This window comes from Mauremys reevesii, linkage group 4 (assembly GCF_016161935.1).
Source record: "Mauremys reevesii isolate NIE-2019 linkage group 4, ASM1616193v1, whole genome shotgun sequence".
NCBI lineage: Eukaryota > Metazoa > Chordata > Testudines > Geoemydidae > Mauremys > Mauremys reevesii.
This window is the reverse complement of record NC_052626.1, coordinates 83523342-83543656: the sequence shown is the minus strand read 5'-3', so window position 1 is coordinate 83543656 and position 20315 is coordinate 83523342. Positions and strand designations below refer to the sequence as shown.

Sequence of the window (20315 nt, the reverse complement as noted above, 5' to 3'; positions counted from 1 at the left end):
AACACCTTAGGTGCCTTGGTTAAATGAATGAGATGTGCAAGTATTGTTATGAATTTTTAAACTAAACATGTGTATTGACTATTAATTGTCAAAAGGAAAATTCATGACCACTTTGACTTCTGGGTTTGCTTATTATATTTTTGACTTGCAGATGATACTAAACTGCTCAAGATAGTTAAGACCAAAGCAGATTGTGAAGAACTTCAAAAAGATCTCACAAAACTAAGTGATTGGGCAACAAAATGGCAAATGAAATTTAATGTGGATAAATGTAAAGTAATGCACATTGGAAAAAATAACCCCAACTATACATACAACATGATGGGGGCTAATTTAGCTACGAGTCAGGAAAAAGATCTTGGCGTCATCGTGGATAGTTCTCTGAAGATGTCCACGCAATGTGCAGAGGCGGTCAAAAAAGCAAACAGGATGTTAGGAATCATTAAAAAGGGGATAGAGAATAAGACTGAGAATATGTTATTGCCCATAAATCCATGGTACGCCCACATCTCGAATACTGTGTACAGATGTGGTCTCCTAACCTCAAAAAAGATATTCTAGCACTAGAAAAAGTTCAGAAAAGGGCAACTAAAATGATTAGGGGTTTAGAGAGGGTCCCATACGAGGAAAGATTAAAGAGGCTAGGACTCTTCAGCTTGGAAAAGAGAAGACTAAGGGGGGACATGATAGAGGTATATAAAATCAAGAGTGATGTTGAGAAAGTGGATAAGGAAAAGTTATTTACTTATTCCCATAATACAAGAACTAGGGGTCACCAAATGAAATTAATAGGCAGCAGGTTTAAAACAAATAAAAGGAAGTTCTTCTTCACGCAGTGCACAGTCAACTTGTGGAACTCCTTACCTGAGGAGGTTGTGAAGGCTAGGACTATAACAATGTTTAAAAGGGGACTGGATAAATTCATGGTGGCTAAGTCCATAAATGGCTATTAGCCAGGATGGGTAAGAATGGTGTCCCTAGCCTCTGTTCGTCAGAGGATGGAGATGGATGGCAGGAGAGAGATCACTTGATCATTGCCTGTTAGGTTCACTCCCTCTGGGGCACCTGGCATTGGCCACTGTCGGTAGACAGATACTGGGCTAGATGGACCTTTGGTCTGACCCGGTACAGCCGTTCTTATGTTCTTATGTTCTTATGACTTTCTCTTGGTTATTACTAGACTTAGCTTTAAGGGGTTTCCAATTTGCCAGTCCATTTCTCTTTACTTTACTTTTTTTAAATGACAGCTTTAGTTTCCCCAGCATTATATTTTTCTTTTGTTGTCTTATTTTCAGGAACTATCATACATGTGGGGCTGTGCTGCCTTCCACTCATATGACTGTCAATATGAGATTGTTACTATTGCCACTCTAAGGGCACTCTAAAACTGCCTTTTGGCGACAAAACAGCAATAGCATACACACTGCAATGGGACTTTAAAAAAAAAAAAGCCCAGTTTTGGCGACAAAATACTTCCACCCTGTGAGAGATGTTTGTTGTTTCCCCTCCCTTTATTGTCGACAAATAGCCAATGTAGACACCACAGCTTTTTTTTTTCAATTTTATTGGCCTCCAGAAAGTGTCCCACAATTCCCATGCCACCGTTCTGGTCAGCAGTTTGAACTCCGCTGCCCTGCTGCCAACCCGCCCTTCCCCCTTGCAAGCCCCGGGAATTTTAAATCTCATTTCCTGCTTGCTGGCTTCCCAGATGAGCTTCCCGGGTGAGCATGGCTGGCTATCGCACCAAACATGCTCCCGCTTGGACCACCGCTGAGTTGTTGGATCTGATCAATATATGGAGAGAGGAGTCTGTTCAGTTGCAGCTGTGAGTGGCCTGTAGGAATCAGGACACATATGGGCAAATTTCTTGAGGCTTGTGCGAAAAGGGCTATGATCGGGGCATGCAGCAATGCAGAGCCAAGATAAAGGAGTTGAGGCAGGTGTACCATATGGTGCGGGAGGCGAACCATTGCTCTGATAGTGCACCTAAGACCTGCCTCTTTTATAAGGAGCTGAATGCTATCCTTGGTGGTGACCCCACCTCCATCGCCAATAGCCCCATGGTTACTTTGCAGGCAGCAGAAAGGAGGTAACCCAGAGGCTGAAATTCTGGATGAAGAAGTCGAACTAGAAGAGGATGTGGAGCTCCCAGCAGGGTCGCCTGGTGGGGCAGGCGGCCAAGAACTTTTCTCCACTCCAGAAGTGCTCAACGGGGAGCAGGAAGCAGATGAGATGCCAGATAAGTTGCTGTGGCTTGTGTGGGGAATCGAAAAGTGGGAGGCAGGTGGTGTTTTCTGTGAGCTGGACATTGCCCTGTGTAGCTAATCTGCATGGCCAAGCAGGCTGTCGATGGACCTCAAGACCTGCAGTGAATCCTCCAGAGAGAGGCTCTGGAAAGTTTCCAAGAGGTACTTGTTAATCCTCTGCCACAGATTCCAAGGGATTGCAGCCTTGTTAGTTCCCTCATTGTAGGACTGTACCATGCCATTTAGTAATCACTGGAGTTGGGACCAAAGCGGCACATAGCTGAGCTGCATATAGGCCGGGGTGAAAGCCGCAAGCATGCAGTAGTTGGGCCCTGGTTACCTTCAGCAGTGAGATGTCAGCCAGCAGGTTGACCACCTATGAAAAAGTGTGTGATAATTTTAGAATGAGTTCCCTTCAAAGCTGCCCTGCAAGTCGTGGCCGTTTTGTCCATATGCACAACCACCTTCTCCCCACTCCTGACACTCACCATGATTGCAGTGCTTGCGGAGCTGTGTGCCTGCCTAGAGTCTCAGTGAGAAAGTGAGACTAGCAAAAGGCCCTTGTTACTAAGATGTTTCAGTCATTTGCTGGAATGTAACAATCCCTCTTCTGTGCAACACAGACCTTGAAGAACACACCACACACCGCAGCTGAACAGTTTTGGCAGATAAGGTAGAACCCTAAGCACCAGCAAAGAAGACATGTTCTGGGAGGTGATGCAGCGCGATGAGAAACAGACCAGGGAATGCAAAGAGTTCTGGGAAGCGGAAAGGCAGGACAGAAAAGAGAATGCAGCATTTGCTAGGCAAGTGACAGAGCGGATGATAAAAGTTATGGACCATCAGACAGAGATGCTCAAGTCTTTGTTACAGCTGCAGACTGAGCAGATCTGTGGTCAACCTCCACTGCAGCACATGCACGTGCACAATTCTTTGCCAACCCCACCTCCTCTATGCCCACACATTCCTTTTCACTTCACAGCCCTCCTGAGTTTCCCCATCACTCCACCCCATCTCACAGCTTGCACAATGATAGCTGGAGCTACGCACAGTTGTGAGGTTTTACCCTTTTTAACAATAAATAAAGGCTAAGTTATTTAATGGTACAGTGTTTTTATTCTACAGTGTTCTACAAAAGCGTATAGCAATCAATTCACTCTTTGGAACAGGCTTTTAAAGCATTTTGTTGCATGGATCTTGGGCCACAAAATTGTACATGGATGTACCAGGGAAGCAATTCCAAAGCAGATATGTGTTACTGGCCCTCATTGTCAAAGTGGTTCCACAAAGCCTCTTAGATGTTAATAGCAGCCCTCTGGGCCTCTCTGACAGTCCTAGCATCTGGCTGTTCAAACTGTGCAGCCAAGCGCTCTGCCTCAGTGCTCCACACACGAGCAAACATTTCACCCTTAGATTCACACAAATTATACCAAGTGCAGCACACAGCTATGACCATGGGAATATTATCCTTGGTAAGGTCTAGCCTGACATTAAGACACCCAGCAACCTTTCAAACGGCCAAAGGCACATTTGACTGCCATGCGGCACCTGCTCAGCCTGTTGTTAAAACGCTCCTTGCAGTTGTCCAGGTGCCCTCCGTAAGGTTTCATGAGCCAGGGCTGTAAAGGGTAAGCCGGGTCTCCCAGGATTACTATGGGCATTTCCACATCCCCCACTGTGATCTTGTGGTCTGGAAAGAAAGTCCCCATCTGCAGCTTACTGTACAGGCCACTGTTCCTGAAGATGCGTGTGTCATGCACCTTTCCAGACCAGCCTGCATTGATGTCCATGAAACGCCCCCGGTGATCCACAAGCATCTTCAACACTATGGAGAAGTATCCCTTTCTACTGGTATATTCTGAGGCAAGGTGGGCTGGCACTAAAATTGGAATGTGTGTGCCATCAGTCGCCCCGCCACAGGGAAATTCATCTCTGCAAAGCCATCCACTATTTCATGCACATTTCCCAGAGTCACGGTCCTCCACAACAGGATGCAATTTCTTGCCCTGCACTCTTGGAGTAATACAGCCCCAACAGTGGACTTCCCCACTCCAAATTGATTTGCAGCTGACCGGTAGCAGTCTGGATTCTCCAGCTTCAGCGATTGCAATACACTTCTCTACCGGAAGGGCAGCTCTCATTCTGGTGTCCTTGCACCGCAGGTTGGGGGCCAGCTCAGCACATAGCTCCAGGACGGTTGCTTTACTCATCCTAAAGTTCTATACCCACTGGTCTTCATCCCACACCTGCCTGACAATGCGATCTCACCAATCAGTGCTTGCTTCCCTAGCCCAAAAGTGATGGTCTATCATACGCAGTTGCTCTGTGAATGCACAAAGCACTGATAAGTAGCTGCTGTCCATATCACACTCGGGTGCCTGTGACTCATCCTCTGTAAGTAACTTCACGAGTAACTCTGCGAGTAACTCTGCTGCCATGCGTGATGTCCTCCTGACAGCCAACAGTGCATAGGAGAGAAGTGCGGGATCCATCCTCTCTCACTACAGATGCTAGCGCGCACTACAAAAGGCTGACAGTTGCTAAGATGGCGTGAAAGGAAGCCAGAGCCCTTTGGAGGGCTGGGACACAAAGCGGTGCATGACGGCACATTTTGCATGTCCCAGGATGCGCCGTGCTCCGTTTCCGCATTCCCACAACACCTAGTGACTGATGGTGTTGCCAGGCACTGTGGGATACATCCCCACAGGCCATTGCTCTTGCTGTTGACAATGGTGCCCGGAATGTGGACACGATCTGTCAACAGAGGGAGCAAATGTAGACATGCTTTGGCGACTTTGTTTTGTCGATTTTTTTCATGTCAACATTAGTTTCTTCGACAAAACTTGCCAGTGTATACAAGCCCTAAGATAGGCAAGCTCCAGGTGAGACAAATTTAACACAGCATTTACTGGCTCAAATGGAGAAGACTCCCTTATTGATTCTTCTTGTAAACTTGCTGTTGAGACTCCAAGAGGATCCCATTCTCAATCTCAGCTGTAGAAATGTGCAGGACACACACATGGAATCTAGCCACTGGACAGGGAGCCACTCACTGCTCATAGGCTTACCCAAGCCAAGTGAGTGTCTTCTGGCCAGCAGCGGACAGAATACATGAGGTATCCTACATTACATATGTGCTCTTCAGTTATTATTCCTCTAAGAGCTCTGAATGTTCTAATGGTTTGTTCTGTAGTCGAGGAAAAGGAGAGGACAGATAAGCAGAGACACTGTACATGTGTCACTGGTGTTGTCAAGCTAGCACTTAACACTGACACTATGATGCTATGCAGGAACTGTTCTTTGGATGGTCAGTAACCAAGTGACAATAGCCAGGAAAGTAACATATACCAGCAACTTCTCTGCTCTGGTTTGGTTCATGAACTAGAATAATCTATATGTGGCTCCTAATGATAACGGGACTCCTACAGTCATCATTCTCTTTCATGGTATTTCCTTCATTATGCCTGATACTGTTTCAGGTTGACCTTATTTTAAAAAATGGGTACTGGTAGCATCTGTATTAGTAAAGGAAGATGATATTTCACTAAGATAGAAGATGTATATGATATGCTAAAAGAGTGAAAATCTCTACTGGCAAAGCTATTGACATGTCTTATCTTGGGTGTCAGAAGTGGCTTGTGAAATGTAGTCAGATAAAATCATGCCTAATGTATAGACAGAACAAGCATTTCTTGGAAATTATTTTAACCTTGTTAGACAGCCTTCTGAACAGAGACAGACTCAGAGCACCAAAGACATCTCCTTAATAAAAATGTTTTTTTTTCAAAACAGCACTTAAAATAATACATGTAAATATCCTCTTCTTCCTCTTGCCCATACCTTTCCCATTACCTTTTTCTTCATACCTCCCCATCCTCCTATCCTCTGCTACTTTCTCACACCTTCCTTTGCTTCTGGAATCTCAATATAATCCTGTCCATGATATAGACCTTCATACACACAAATATATACATATAGTGGAAACTTCATGACATATTGATATATTTATTTGTAATCCTTCTATTCTGTTTTTGTTGTTTATTTCTGGTAGCTCCCTTAGTGTGCTGGGAGCTTTCCAAATACAGAAGACAAACAAAACAATAAAGAACTCACAAGTCTAAAGACAGAAAAGCAAACAAAGGGACAGTGGATTGAGTGAAGCAGAGCAACAAATATACCAATGTGAAAACAAATATGTTAAAGTAGGGTATGTAAATTATACCTAAATTATTCAACTGTCAGTTAGTGAGTTTCTTATGTGGTAGACATAATGATGCAGATGGTCGTCAGGAGGGACTTGCATGCAATGATACAGGGGGCTTATGATGAACTCATGAAGGTCCTTTCATGCATAAGAGACTGCATGACAAAGTGGGTTCTAGCCCATGAAAGCTTATGCCCAAATAAATTTGTTAATCTTTAAGGTGCCACAAGGACTCCTTGTTATTTTTGCTGATACAGACTAACACAGCTACCACTCTGAAAGAAGATACAGAAAAATTTGTGTGAGAAGCTGACAAATGGGCGGTCAAAGCTGACATTACTGATGGAGAGGTAATTCTTTTACTTTCTTAAACTTAAGAAATAAAATAAGGTATGTATTGTACAGGGATTTCTTTCAGACTCTTTCACAGAAGTGAGATGTTGGACTTGCTGCAGGTGGTAATGTTGCAGCAAAAAAATAATCTGTTCTCCACTGGACAGGACAAAGAAACTGTGGTTTGTATTAAAGATATGTTCTGACTTTCATATTAGAACAAGTTGTGAATGATAAATGAGAGTACCTATTAAGCTTAAAATACACGCACTAGGTTGTGCAATGTTGATTTGTATGCAACAATTAGCTGAGTAAGAGAGAGATAGGACTACATTTTCAGCTGTTTCTCTGCCTGACCTTCCTTTTGTACTTTTTATACCCACAAATTAACCAGAAGGGTAACCTTTCACACATCCAGTTGTTAGCCATCTAAGTGCTGAAATTTGTGCCTGTTATTTATTTAAGGCTGAAAAAAGATAGAGATGCACAAAAGGGAAGGCCAGGCTTTTGAACATTTAAGACACAAAGTCCACTCCTGCAGTTGTTTTGCAATCAAAATTTGCAATTATTTGAATTGTTAATCTAGAGGCAAAGGCTTTATATATCATGACTAATCCTCTGAGCCATCCATTCCCCTCTTCCCAAATCTTTTGACAAAATAAAAATAGATTCTTGCAAGTACATTACATAAAATTTAGAAATAGCCCAATTGGTGTTAAAATAAAATCAAAATTCAACTTTAAACTACATTTATAATGACCATTTGAAAATGGATTTTTAAATAACATAGCAATACAAAGATATTTCTCACAGATCTGTGTTAAAATAAGTCTGGTTAATAGGCAATCCAGAACATGGGCTGAAACGCGTTCCAGAATTCTACCCTGTCTACACTAGGAATATAATCCTTGTGAATGGTTGCCCTATAGATATAAAGCAAGGCAGCAGAAGGTGGCAAGAACTCCCACTGCTCCATAACCATTTGATGAAGTCTAGCTAGTTGGCCATTTTGCACTCAGCGACGTAAATTAAGAACTAAATCCTGAAGTCCTTACCCAGAACTAAATCCTATGGATTTTAATGGGATTTTGGCCTCAATAAGGACTAATAAACTTGGTTTTACAGCAGTGGTTGAACTAGCAATTATGGAAAGAGTTAAAGAACCCAACACCAAGGCAACGACTGAAGCCTTAATCCCCACAAGTCGATTTGAACCAATGGTCCTTTTTAGCCAGCGGGTCAATAATGAGTATGAAGTGCACTGTTACTAAAATGTCCAGGGGGTTGGCAGGTATTCCTACACTTGGAGGTAACCAATCTTTTATGAACTGTTTTGGCTCATTTCTAATTGAAACACGAGGAATGGGTTTTATAGTCCCCTTTTAAAAGTATCTGTAAATTAACTGGCTGCCTTTAGCTTTACTAAAAAGAGCATTTGAGGGAACTTTATGAATGTGATATAGCTGGAATTTCTTTTTATGGGTCGTACCAATGAAAAGATGAAAAAAAGTGAACTTTTTCCTTTTAATACTATACTGTGTGTATTGCATTTAAAGAGTGGTTCACACTACACCACCCCTTCCCGTTTTCCACCTGTATTGTAGCCTTGCCAGCTAGCATGTCTATCACTAAAGTTGTGTCAGCTTTTCCACTGTAAGCCTTATTTAAGTTATTTTTCAGGCGGTTTAGTCTGGCTGGGAAAATTTGCTGTGGGCTGAAACTTGGCTTTCAAAGGGGTAAGGGCAGAATACACACATGCATCAGGAAAATCCTATGACCCAAAGTCTCACTCTGGAATTATTATGAAGCATCAGTGTCCTGTGAGGAAAGATGATTGTCTCTTTTCTATCTGCATGTAGCACAACAGAATGTGGCCCCAATCCTGAATGGGATGTTACCATAATATAAATATTTACCATTACTCACACTTCAGTGATCTTGTAGTTAAAGAACAGGAATAGAATGAGGAGATTTGGGTTCTATCTTGCCTCTGCCAAAGACTTGTCATTTGGACAAGTCACTTAATCTCAGTTTTCTTATCTATAAAATAGGTAAAATAGTGACCAGCACCCCAGGGGCATTGTGAGGCTTAGGCCATTAATCTTATAAAGAGCTTTGGGAGTTTGGCTGGAAGGTGCTATCAGATATTAAGTACTTCATCATTATTAGTCTAGGGGCCAGTGCTCAGCAACTGCTAATCTGGCACCTAAATGGAGTGGGCAGACTTTCCAAAGTGCAGTTGCAGGCTATGTACCCCCATTTAAATAGCTCAGTGGGTGTTGACTTCTTTTGAAAAAACTGACCCCAATGGCTGTTTTTAAGGCCATCGTCCCCATCCCTCCCATATTATATATTGAATATGTTCCAGTCTCTCACATTCATTTTGCTCCCAGAACTGAGAAACCACTTCTAAAACAAAAATATTGATGTGACCTTCCTGTTCATTTTCACAGCCTGGGACTGAGGGCTTCTATTTATGCACAGAAAAGGCAGTAGCATTGAAAACTTCCCCACCCAGTCCTACCACTATGCCTTAATCCTGACCTGAGGGTTAGAGGGCAGTTCACTCTTTATGCCCATTCAATCCATGGCCTCTCTTTTGAGAAACTAGCGAAGGCACCAATTGTTATGTTTCTTGTGCTGAGACACCACCCACTAGTAACCAGATTGAGACCATGTAGTGAGTTCACACAGTAGACACCTATCAGATGGCAATGACTCTGGGTCACCATTACCAACCAGTGTTGGACATTGAACTGGCAATTTTCAGGTGTGTCTCCCAAGCCCATTAACAATCCCCCTGAGCTAGAGAGACCCCTCTCAAAATAACTTAAAAATACAAGATCTTGAAGGACATTGATTAAACTGCAGACTTGGTCCTTTAAAATTAAGAAACAGAACAATGTTACACAGTCATTAAGGTTTCAGAACGGATTTCAGTACATAACTTCATAAATCTACTTCTTTAATAATACTGGATTCTTTCAATACCTCAGTCTAAGACCAGGGGCAAGTTATCCCCAGATTTAACTATGTTATCATTATACTAACACAAAATTGTGTGTGTGAGGTATGGGTTCACTGTTGTCTTGGAGTTTATCTCTTACTATCTCTTGTCTTCCTTAAAACTGCTTAAATTGTTATATTAGACATATGTGTTTTGTTAATTTCAAGTAAGGGAACAAGAGTATCTTGTTTTATCTTCCTATTATGTCTTATTTTAGTGATTGATATTGTTCTGTCTGAGTAATTTCCATGGTCATTATTAAGTTTAATATTGCATTGGCTTCTGAAAAAAAACAAACCCCTAGAGAGCTACTGAATATGACTCACTTATTGTCAGCACTACATATTAATACATATGAGAGCCTACAGAGGACTACTGCAGATGCATTAGTACTACTTCCCATGTACATAATATGCCCTTTAGGTGGTGCCATTGTGTCTTTTAAGATAAGGCTGGAGAATCTAACAAGAAGGTGTCAGACAGTAACAGAAAGGATGCAGCATACAGTACTTCCTTATACCCTAAGTGACTCGGAAACATCTGAGCGTACAGGGCCATCTTAGTGTACAGGATGTAATGAATTGTAGGCCTTCCGCTAACAATGTTCTCAGAGGTAAATATAGAGCCAGTGTTAAAAATCAAGAAGGCAAAAAGTCAAAGGAAGAAGGCAGATCTGAGTTGCATCCAGCCGCGGATTCTTTATAAAACCTTTTTAAAATCCAAAGAGCAGGCACTTTGTGGCTCAGGCCCATCTCTAATTACTCCCATTTCTAATTACACAGACTCTCTCTCTCTCTCTCTCTCTCTCTCTCTCTCTCTCTCTCTAGTGAGTGTGTGCATGTAATTAGAGATGGGCTTGAGCCACAAAGTGTGTATCTGAATCCAGATCTAGTTCTGAATTGACACAAAATGCAAGGGATTTGGATATGTGGGTCTAGTTGAGGCCCATCTCTGTTTATGATGAGTAATGAAAGTTCAGAAATATACTGGGAGAATTCTTCTAGGGTGAACATCAAAGCAAAACTGAAATATGAAGCAGCTCCCAATGAGCTCCATAATACCATTCCTAGGTAAACAATGTTGTCTAGTGGTAAGGACAGGGGACAAGAAGACAGGACTCCTGGGTTATTTTCCAGACCAATGGCTCACTGTGTAACCTATAGCAAGTCACTTAATCTCCCTGTTTCTCAGTTTATCCTTCATGGGTGTTGTCAGGCCAATTCATTAATGTATTAAAAGTGCTTTTGGGAATATTGGCTCAAAAGTTCCATATACAAGGAAAGGACTGTCACTGTTTAAGCATTGTTCAGATTTTCTTTTCTTAAAAATCAAGGTACCGTCCACCTCACATTTTCCCCACTACGTGCAGATGAAGAATACACATAATACAGTATCTGAAACATTTCTAACAGCTTATGTGGACCTATTTTCCAAGCTCTTTGGAATCTGTTAACAAAACACTTTACCTCCCTCTGATACCTCACGCTGCAAACAGCTTTGAAGGTCTAGACTGAATAATGAAGGAAACAAACAGGGCATCTGGGGTCCATTAGTTACCCTATTTCATAGGGCACTTAAGTCTGCCGCTTGCCTCTTCTGATCAGTGATATAAAATAAATACAAATCCTGAAAAAAGTGAGCTAGTTAGAGTTCTCTGCCTTTCCCACCCCTCCACCTCCTTTTTTCCTCACATGAGATGTTAGTTCCTTCACAGCTCAACGTAGTCATCTCTGTCCAAGACACTCATTCATCCCCATTCACAGCTCACTCATCCCAAAGAATGACTTCCTTGTTTGGGAAGATGCCTGGGACTCCTTGCTGTTATTTCCAAAAGAAACTGCTATGAAGCCTTCCACTTTAGGGTTCCCTCTGATTTTCTGTTCCTAGAGGTGATAAGTAGTTGAATACTTGAGCTTACAGAATGCCAGTAAAAGGGTCATTGTCTTGACAGTTCCCAACATAGCATTTTAAAATTAACTAGGACCAACTAGCAACCAATATATCCCAGAAATCTGGAGACTTTCAAAGCCTAAGTTGCCTACGCACTTTTGAAAAGCTCACTAGGCACCTACCTGCATCTTTAGAGACCTCAATACCTTTAAAATTTTGTCCCTAAGACCCAGATCCACAAAGATGTTTCGGTGCCTAACTCCTAAAAACTCAATTTTACTGAAATCACTACATGACTTTTGAAAATGGGACGTAAGTCCCAAAGTCACTTAGTTGATTTTGAAAATTTTACCCTAAATAAACAACTTAATCATAGGAAAATATCTCTCTAAATGAAAGCTTTTTCACATGTGCAGTAAATATTTGAGCTATCCTCTCTATCTAGGTACTTAAAAAGATCTAATTGTGAAATATCTGAGTGATTACACAGCTGGGGGAACTATAAGTTGCAAGCAATTTATTCAGCAGATGTTGCTCTTTTTCTGTATGATTTGTCCATGAATAGAGTATGATTTGTATTAATTTGTTATATGAACATTGTTCATGAATGTTTTTATAAATATATTTGAGCCTATGGATTTTCCACAAACTGTTCATAGGAAGTATGCACCCAATTATTTGGAATTCACTGTGGGCTTGATTGTACTATTGAAGTCAATGGCAAAGCTTCCATTGACTTTAATGGTGTAGGATCAGGCCTGTGTGGGCTTTGTGACTAGTCACATAAGCTATATGATGTTCTTTTTGTTCCCTGGTGGGATGACCTCTCTTTTATAAACTACTTCCACTTTGGCTCTAAATGAATCTCAGCAAAATCTCAGTCTAAAATTTACTTTTCACAAACACTGATTTTCCACAAAACTTAGATTGCACCAGCGTTCACAAAGAGTGAATCCAAAAGGTGTACAAAGAGGGTGAATTGAAACTGGATAAGCTATTCACAAAGAGCGCTAGGAAACATTCATCTATTATAGGTAAGGAATCTAAGTCTGAAGAGGAACCTAGATGTAAAGCACCCCAAAGTTTGGAGATGCTGTGATCTAGTGACTTGGTACAGCCCATTATAGAAAACAAGGCCATTTGCAATATGTAGATCCGGGTTTGTTTGTTTTTTCAACCTTCCTTCCCATTGTTCAAGAGGCATATGGAGCCAGGGTTTTTGTCTTGGATCAACTTTGTTGGATCTTATTTATCTGAACACGATCCAAAAATAATCTCTCTGATTTATGAGCTCTTGTTTACGTGAACAGTGCTGCTTCCTTATGGTGTTTATAAAACAAATGGGTAGCTTATTTCTCCCAACAAAAATAAGAAATCTCAGAGCTTTCTAGCACATTTTTTTTCATGGGCAATTACCACCTTGTGATCGTGTGCATATGATCTTAGAAAGAGAGAGAGAAACCTCTCAGAGATACCTTGAGTATCCATTTTCTCTCTGTGTCATCATTTTTGTTTTATTCAGGGAAATATCTCACAGGAACTAACCACCAGATTGTTAGCCACCGCTGAATCATATTCATCTATGTGCCACTCTCGTTTCCCCAGGTATTATGGGCACTTTGCCTTGCCATGAAAAATAATTATTGTGCTAAATTATTCATTCATTTAAAAAGCATATTTAAGAATATATGTGAGATTTCAACATACCATCTCCAGGTGGTTTATCCAGCCTCTCTGGTACTTTCCCCTCTTTAGCAAAACTATAACCCCTCAGTACTGCCACTGTTATCCTGAAATCAAGGGCAGAGTATTTGTACAGCAGAACTCTGTCCCAAAGAGCACTCAGACCACCTTATTGTCTAGCATGTTGACACAGGATAAAGAACACAAGTAGAAGACATACTAAATAGCTACTGTAGGCCAAATGCTGCTCATCTTACTTATGCATATAGTTTTGGTAGAGTCAGTGGGACTATTTGCATAACTAATGTGAGCAGGTTTCAGACTGTTCCTATTGAAACTGGTAAGAGTTTGCCACTGACTTCAGTGGCAACAGATATAGACCATGTGTATGGTCTAAGTGAGAGCTCTGAGCTAGAGGCTGAACTTGGAGCTAGGAATGCCAAAAACCCAGGCTTTAACACCAACCTCCCTTCATGCTTTTGGGCAAATCACTTTACCCCTCTGCCTCATTTTTCCCATCTATAATGGGGATAATAATTTTTACTCACATGCCTCACAAAGGTGTTATGAATATCAAGGAGTGAATGTGTGAAAAGTGCTACAGAAATGCTGAGCATTTGTTTTATGAATTACTGCAGCTTTTGACCAACTCCTGTCCTCACACACACACACACAACCAGGAGATGGTTAAAGTCCAGTTCTCATTGCCCACATGTTCAGTACTGGTCTGTTTTTCTGCATAGCTACTAGGATGTATCACTGAGGTGCCACAAGTACTCCTTGTTCTTTTTGCTGAAACTATGTGGTAACTGACTACAGTATAACTAGTCAGTAACTTGCTCTGCAGGCACTACAGGTTATCTCCTGATAACTTCAGTAGGTAAATACTGTAAGTAACTCATGTCACCACTGTAGGTTAACTAACTCCCCCAGGAGACATCCTATCAGATATAACACTTCTGGCATTGGTGCTCTCATGTGTATGTGTGCTTCAGCTGTAGCTTACTGGTTTTTCCCGCTGCTTTTTGCCTCTGGGTTGGTCTTTCCTCACATGTTTTCTCTAACACCAGCTCCCTGCATTTCCTCTCTTGTCCTTCTGATATCTAGAATAACTTGGCCTCTTCCTCCAGACTTCAGTATGCTCTTTGCTTATCTCCTCATATTTGGCATGGTACTCCTTGAGCATTTCCCGTTTGTTTCACTAAATGTACGACTATATTCACATATGAAATGTATTTGATAGGATCCAGATTATGCAATGTAGCCTTTTCAAAGTGATAACATGATCCTAATGACTAGAGCCAGAGACTGAGGGTTAAGACTCTTGGGGCTAGTCTACACTTTCAGTTGTGCAACTTAGTGAAGAAGCTACCTTCGCCGATGGGAGAGCTTCACCTGTCACTGTAGATACTCCACCTCCCTGAGAGGTGGTAGCTATGTCGACGGGAGATGCCTTCCTGTCAGCACAGTACTATCTGCACTGGGGGTTAGGTTAGTCTAGCTATACTGGCATACTATATGGGCAAAGTGCTCCTAGGCTGGATGCAGCTTATGCTGGCAAAGCTGTGCTTTTGGTTGTGTAGCTTATTCCAGCTCGTCCTCCCCCAGTAAAATAGGACACACCAGCAAAAGCACAGATTTGACACTATAACACTGTCTACATTAAGGACTTTTGCAGGCACAGCTATAGGTCAGTCAGGGATCACACCTTTTCACACCCCTGACAGACATAGCTGTGCCAGCAAAAGTTTGTAATGAAGACCTGGTGTGCCTCAGTATCAAATGGATAAAACAATACTTACATCTCAGGGGTGTTGTGGAAATTATTTAAAGTTTGCTTTGAGATCCTCAGGTGAAAGTGCCACTAACGTCATTATCCATTATTTTAATTATGACTGGAATACATTGTTAGGAACGCCTCCTTTCTAATCCCAGTTCTGCCACTGACCCCTTCTGTAGTTTGGGCAAGACATTCAACCTCTGAATCTCAATGTCCCTGTCTGTAAAATGGAGATAATACTAGGTGCCTCTCTCCCACACTGGGTGTTGTGAGGATTAATTAGTGTAACTGAAAAGTGATCTGAAGATGAGAAGGCTAAGTGTTATTTAAACAAATAGTCCACTATGAGGGGAGAAAGAAGGAACACTGGATCTAATTGGATACATCCCAAACGTATTATTATTACTATAGCTATTTAGTCACATTTGTTTGCATGTTGAAATTCCCCCTTCCCCATTCTTTGGGGGCAAATACAATATTTTCTCACATGTCGATAAAGCTCCAGGCACACGACACCTATGGTGCTACAAACAGTTAAGAAATGACAAGCTGTAACAGTGAGAAAGTCCACGGCAATTATTATTTATTATTTGTATACTGTAGATTGGAGCCCCATAGTACCTGGCCCTGTACGAACAGAGTATGAAACTTTTCCTGCTCTGAAGAGCTAACAATTTAAATAGTCAAGACAGACAAAGAGAATATTATAATCCCCATTTTACAGGTGGAGAACTAAAACACAGAGAGTTTAAAGGATTTGCCCTAGTCACACAAGAAATCTGTGGTGCCAGTACTTAAACTCCAGACTCCTGAATACCAGTCCATTGCTGTAACCCTAATACCAATCTTCCTTGCTATTCCGGCCTTCCTCTCCAAGTTTATTGCATGCATTCATGTAGCACTAGTACTTTCACTACCTCTTTTCCTCTTTCTTCTCTCAACCACTGTTAGTGTTGAGCAGGTCCAAAGGGGGGCATAATTTGACCCATTATAGCTAATCTTGTCATAAGGCTAAAAAAAAGTATTCTAAGTTCTAGCCTTTGAACTTCTCTTGTCAATGTTTGTACTTTAAGATTCCTTGATCAAAATATCTGAAGAATACAAGTAGCAATTTAGTTTGTATTAGTGTCAGGCCCAAGCATTAACAGTGCTGTTCCAGACCTGTCTTTCAACCTCCCTCAAAGTTTAGAAATGTAGCATTGCTAACACTGCTTCCCAAAATCAGAAACCAGACACCAAAAGAATCAGGACATAACACTGATTTTAAAATCAAGAGTTTATTTTTTGAGCCTGTATTGTGGTTTGGTTGCTGCTTTCTGAATATCTCAATCCTTTCGGGGAAACCCTCCACGCACAAGCTATAGTTTTGCATGCTATCCTACTCAATCTCTCCCTCCCTTCCCTCTCCAGTACACTCATATTACCCTCCCCAGGCTTCTTCACTTTACCTTCAGTCTCCTGCATCTATCTTCCCCTAGCTACCTTGCATTCCTCTGTCCTGACAGTTTCCCTGCTCCCACATTCTTTTACCACCTTCACTCTCTGCTGACCTCCTCTTCCCTTAGCCTCCTTCTCTTCCACATTCCCCTGCCATCAATCTCCCTCTCTAGCCCTCACCTTAATAATGTCACCTCAATTTTCCTATAGGACTGTCCCATATTCCTCTGCCCACAGTTTCCCTTGCAGAGTCATGTGATAAGATGTATTAATCATGCACCTGGCCCCTCTCACCTGCCATCTGCCCACTAATTAATTAGCACCACGATATTAAATGCAGGACCAGTAACACCGTTAAGGTGAATAGTACACAAACCAGGCTCATGAAGACAGTATTATCTTCTTGTTCTTGTTTATATTATTTTATAACGTCCACCACAAGGTATTTCACTTCTTTCTCTCATCTTTCTTGCTAAGATTTATCACTTTCCTGTCCCTAATAGTCTCTCTCTCTCTCTGTTGCTAAAACTCTTGTGATTACCTGGTCATCTCCTGCCTGGTTTAAACTATTCTCCTCTCTGGCCTCCCTGCTGCTTAGTACTCTGTCCTCTTGTATTTCCAAAATCTGCTCTGATAGTCAGCTTCCTCTTCTATCACTCTGCTTATGTAATCTCTCCTTGGTTCCTTTCATTGTTTTTTTCTCTCTCTGCTAATGAATCCTATTCAAGATCTTCATCCTTACCATCAAACCCATACATAATCTTGCCCCATGCTGCCATCATTACTTCTTACTCCTCAATCTTCCCAGTATTCTTCCCTTGTTTTCCCCTTTGCCTCTTTCCTCTTCAGACCTTAATTCATGCTGCTTCCTAAACAGGTTTCTGTGTCTGCGAAACACCTTCTCAAAACCCACTCCTTCTGAGAATCCTTCTTCCCTTTTCATCCTCACCAATAATCTCTCCAACCTCCTTTGCCAGAACTATGATTTGCCCTTTCAATTTGTCCTATGGCTCAGTCCAGAAGAATCCTTATTCATATGAGTAGGCTTACTGAAGACTTTCATGAGTAAGGGCTCCTCATGTGAATAAGAATTTGATGGAGAAGGCACTTAGATTATGCTCATTGATGTGGGGTGGGGGTCTTGCAATATGTTTGTATAGCACTTTCCAGAAATGTATAGTGATATACAAATTATTTGAAATAATAGCCTTTCTAAATGTGTGTGCATCTATATCATATCTTCATATCTAGTTAAGACTCATCTCTGCTGTAATATCTATGAGAAAATCAGATGGCTAATGATGGTCGATGTTTAATGCATGTATAAGAAGCCTTAGATTGTAAGCTTTTCTGGGTAGGGACTTGTCTCTTACTGTATCTATGTACAGCACCCAGTACAATGAGACCATGACCCCCACTATAACACCATCAGTCGGCATTATCAATCTTTCTACATATATTCAGATCTAAATAAATAGATATAATATTTATTATGGTGCCTGAATCCAATATATTGTATATTATAGTCCTTACTCATTGGTGAGAGCATTAAGTCTTGTGAGTAGCAGTTTAGGTTGAGAGGACTATTCATATAAGCGCTCACCAGCATAAGTAAAGGTTGCACAAAGCTGCCAAAATAGCATAATATAAAATAATATATACATATCTGCAACCTGTAAAGGGTTAAAATAATTGTACTGTAGCTAGCAATAATTACCTGCATTTTGTTGCAAGAATGATTTTAAGCAGGTATGTGTAGTAAGCAGGTGTTTTCCTATAGGCACATCTCACATGCAAGTATGTGTTACTAGATGTACCACAGATCTGACATTCTTCCTGGTGACTTGGGAGGGAAATGGGGCAGAAGAGGGAGGGGGAGCAGAAACCAATCAAAGAACGCAATATTTTTATCAATCATTTTTGATGCTATTCTCTCTCTCTCTCTCCCTCTCTCTTTCATCGCTTTGATCTCTCATATAAAACTGATACGTTGGACTGTTTCCAAACTCTCAGCTTTGCAGTCTGAGAGGGCTCTGGGTTAGCTGCTGAGGGTATGTGTTTGCAATTATGCATTTGAAAGTATTTTCCCTCCTCTGAGATAACATTCTTTTTGTGTTACCACACACTTCTGCTGTCTCGTTTTTCTTCTCCCATGGTACTGTAGTCTGAAAGGCCTCACTGCATTTTTCTCCCTGATCCTTGCAACTGATAGCTGAATAAAATACTTTCCTCTGCTGGTATTTAACCTGCTGAGCCATTCACTTTCTAGCTGTGAATCAGACAAAAAGTGTATCACGCAGAAACATTCTGGCAGTTACATTTCTTAACATGCTTCAGGGGTAAGGCGAGATTGAACAGGGTTGGGAAAATTTGTATCTGAGTATGGGCCTGATGTAACTTTTATGGAACTTCAGCATTTTATTTACGTGACTTTGTTCAGTGGATATAGCTACAGTTTTCCTATTAGAACATCTTCATAAATGAAAGCAATTTGAAATCCCTTGCTTACTGGGTATCTGATTATATTCATTGGAGTTTATAGAAAAGGATGTATTCTCTGCACACATCTTTCTTCTATAAGATATCTAGGGACTACATATTTATCTGACACACTTTGGCATAGCTCCATTGACTCCAATGGAGTTATGCTAATTTACACCATCAGATAATCTGGTGATGATGAGTTAAATAGCCAAACTTTGTGTGAACCTGTTCTACCAAAATATGAGTTATCTGACCTCAGAAATGCTCATTGTGTCTAAAAAGTTAGTCAACTTGCCCAGTAATGAAATATTCTGTCTGCTAAAGAACATATTACATTCAATGACAACAAAAGAAGTTCTGCAAGTGTAATTTAAGCCTTATTTCTGTATGCTTAAAATTACTGAGGTTGATAGGAATGTCAACACTAATATCTTAGGTCTCATATAGCACATTTAATTCCAACTCCCTATCTGTAAATTAAACATATGGGGCCCGACCCTACATTTCTTTCTCAAGCAAAACCCCTGTTGGTTCAGGAGGCTGGATATACAAACATGGACACCCACCTGCCTACCCAATACCTGCAGCTACTGGCTTTTGCAGTGGTGAACAGCGTCAATGGGAGTTGAGTGCAATCTACACCTCACAAAAGATGCTCAGCTCCCTGCAGGATTGTGATTTAAGAGTGGCATAGTCCAAAGTACTCAGCAGAAACTCTCTTTGATTCCAATGGGAGTAGAGTTAGGCCAGTGTAGAGAACCTTGGAAAATCCCACCTGGCAGCATACAGAAATTCCGTGCTACAGTTTAGAACAGGAAATGAGGAAGAACACCATATGAAAGCTCTTGGGAAAGGGACTGAATCCTCTCTTATGTTTGTGAACTACTGAGGGGTTCTGGTGACTTAAAAAAATCCTACAAAATAAAATGGTAGCTCCCTACTCTGTCATCAATTACACATGGTGAACCTCACTGACATCATTTGTATTACATAATGTAACTGAGGGCAGAATTCATATGTATGTCAAGGATGGTCAGGCTAACTCTTACACATATGAGTAGCTCTTACACTTGGTGTAAGGACTATTTGTAGGATTCAGGCTCACAACAGTAATTAAGGCTTGCAAATACAAAAGTAAAATTAAAAATGAATGACTGAATTCTCTTTAGAATAAATTATTTCACAGCAGAAGTAGTTAAATGGCTACTCTGTCAGAATGTAAACTCTTCCCTAATGATCATTCTGCACCTA

At 41.1% G+C, this 20315-nt stretch overlaps 1 long non-coding RNA gene across 2 annotated transcripts in view; it reads left to right on the top strand.

The window, feature by feature from the left end:
* Window positions 1-20315, top strand: part of LOC120404586 — a 62609-nt gene that overhangs the window by 4162 nt on the left and 38132 nt on the right. For both annotated transcript variants that reach the window (XR_005598047.1, XR_005598048.1), the window contains exons 2-3: window positions 6298-6453; window positions 6708-6800. This is a non-coding gene — a long non-coding RNA (uncharacterized LOC120404586). The remainder of the gene's footprint in view (window positions 1-6297; window positions 6454-6707; window positions 6801-20315) is intronic.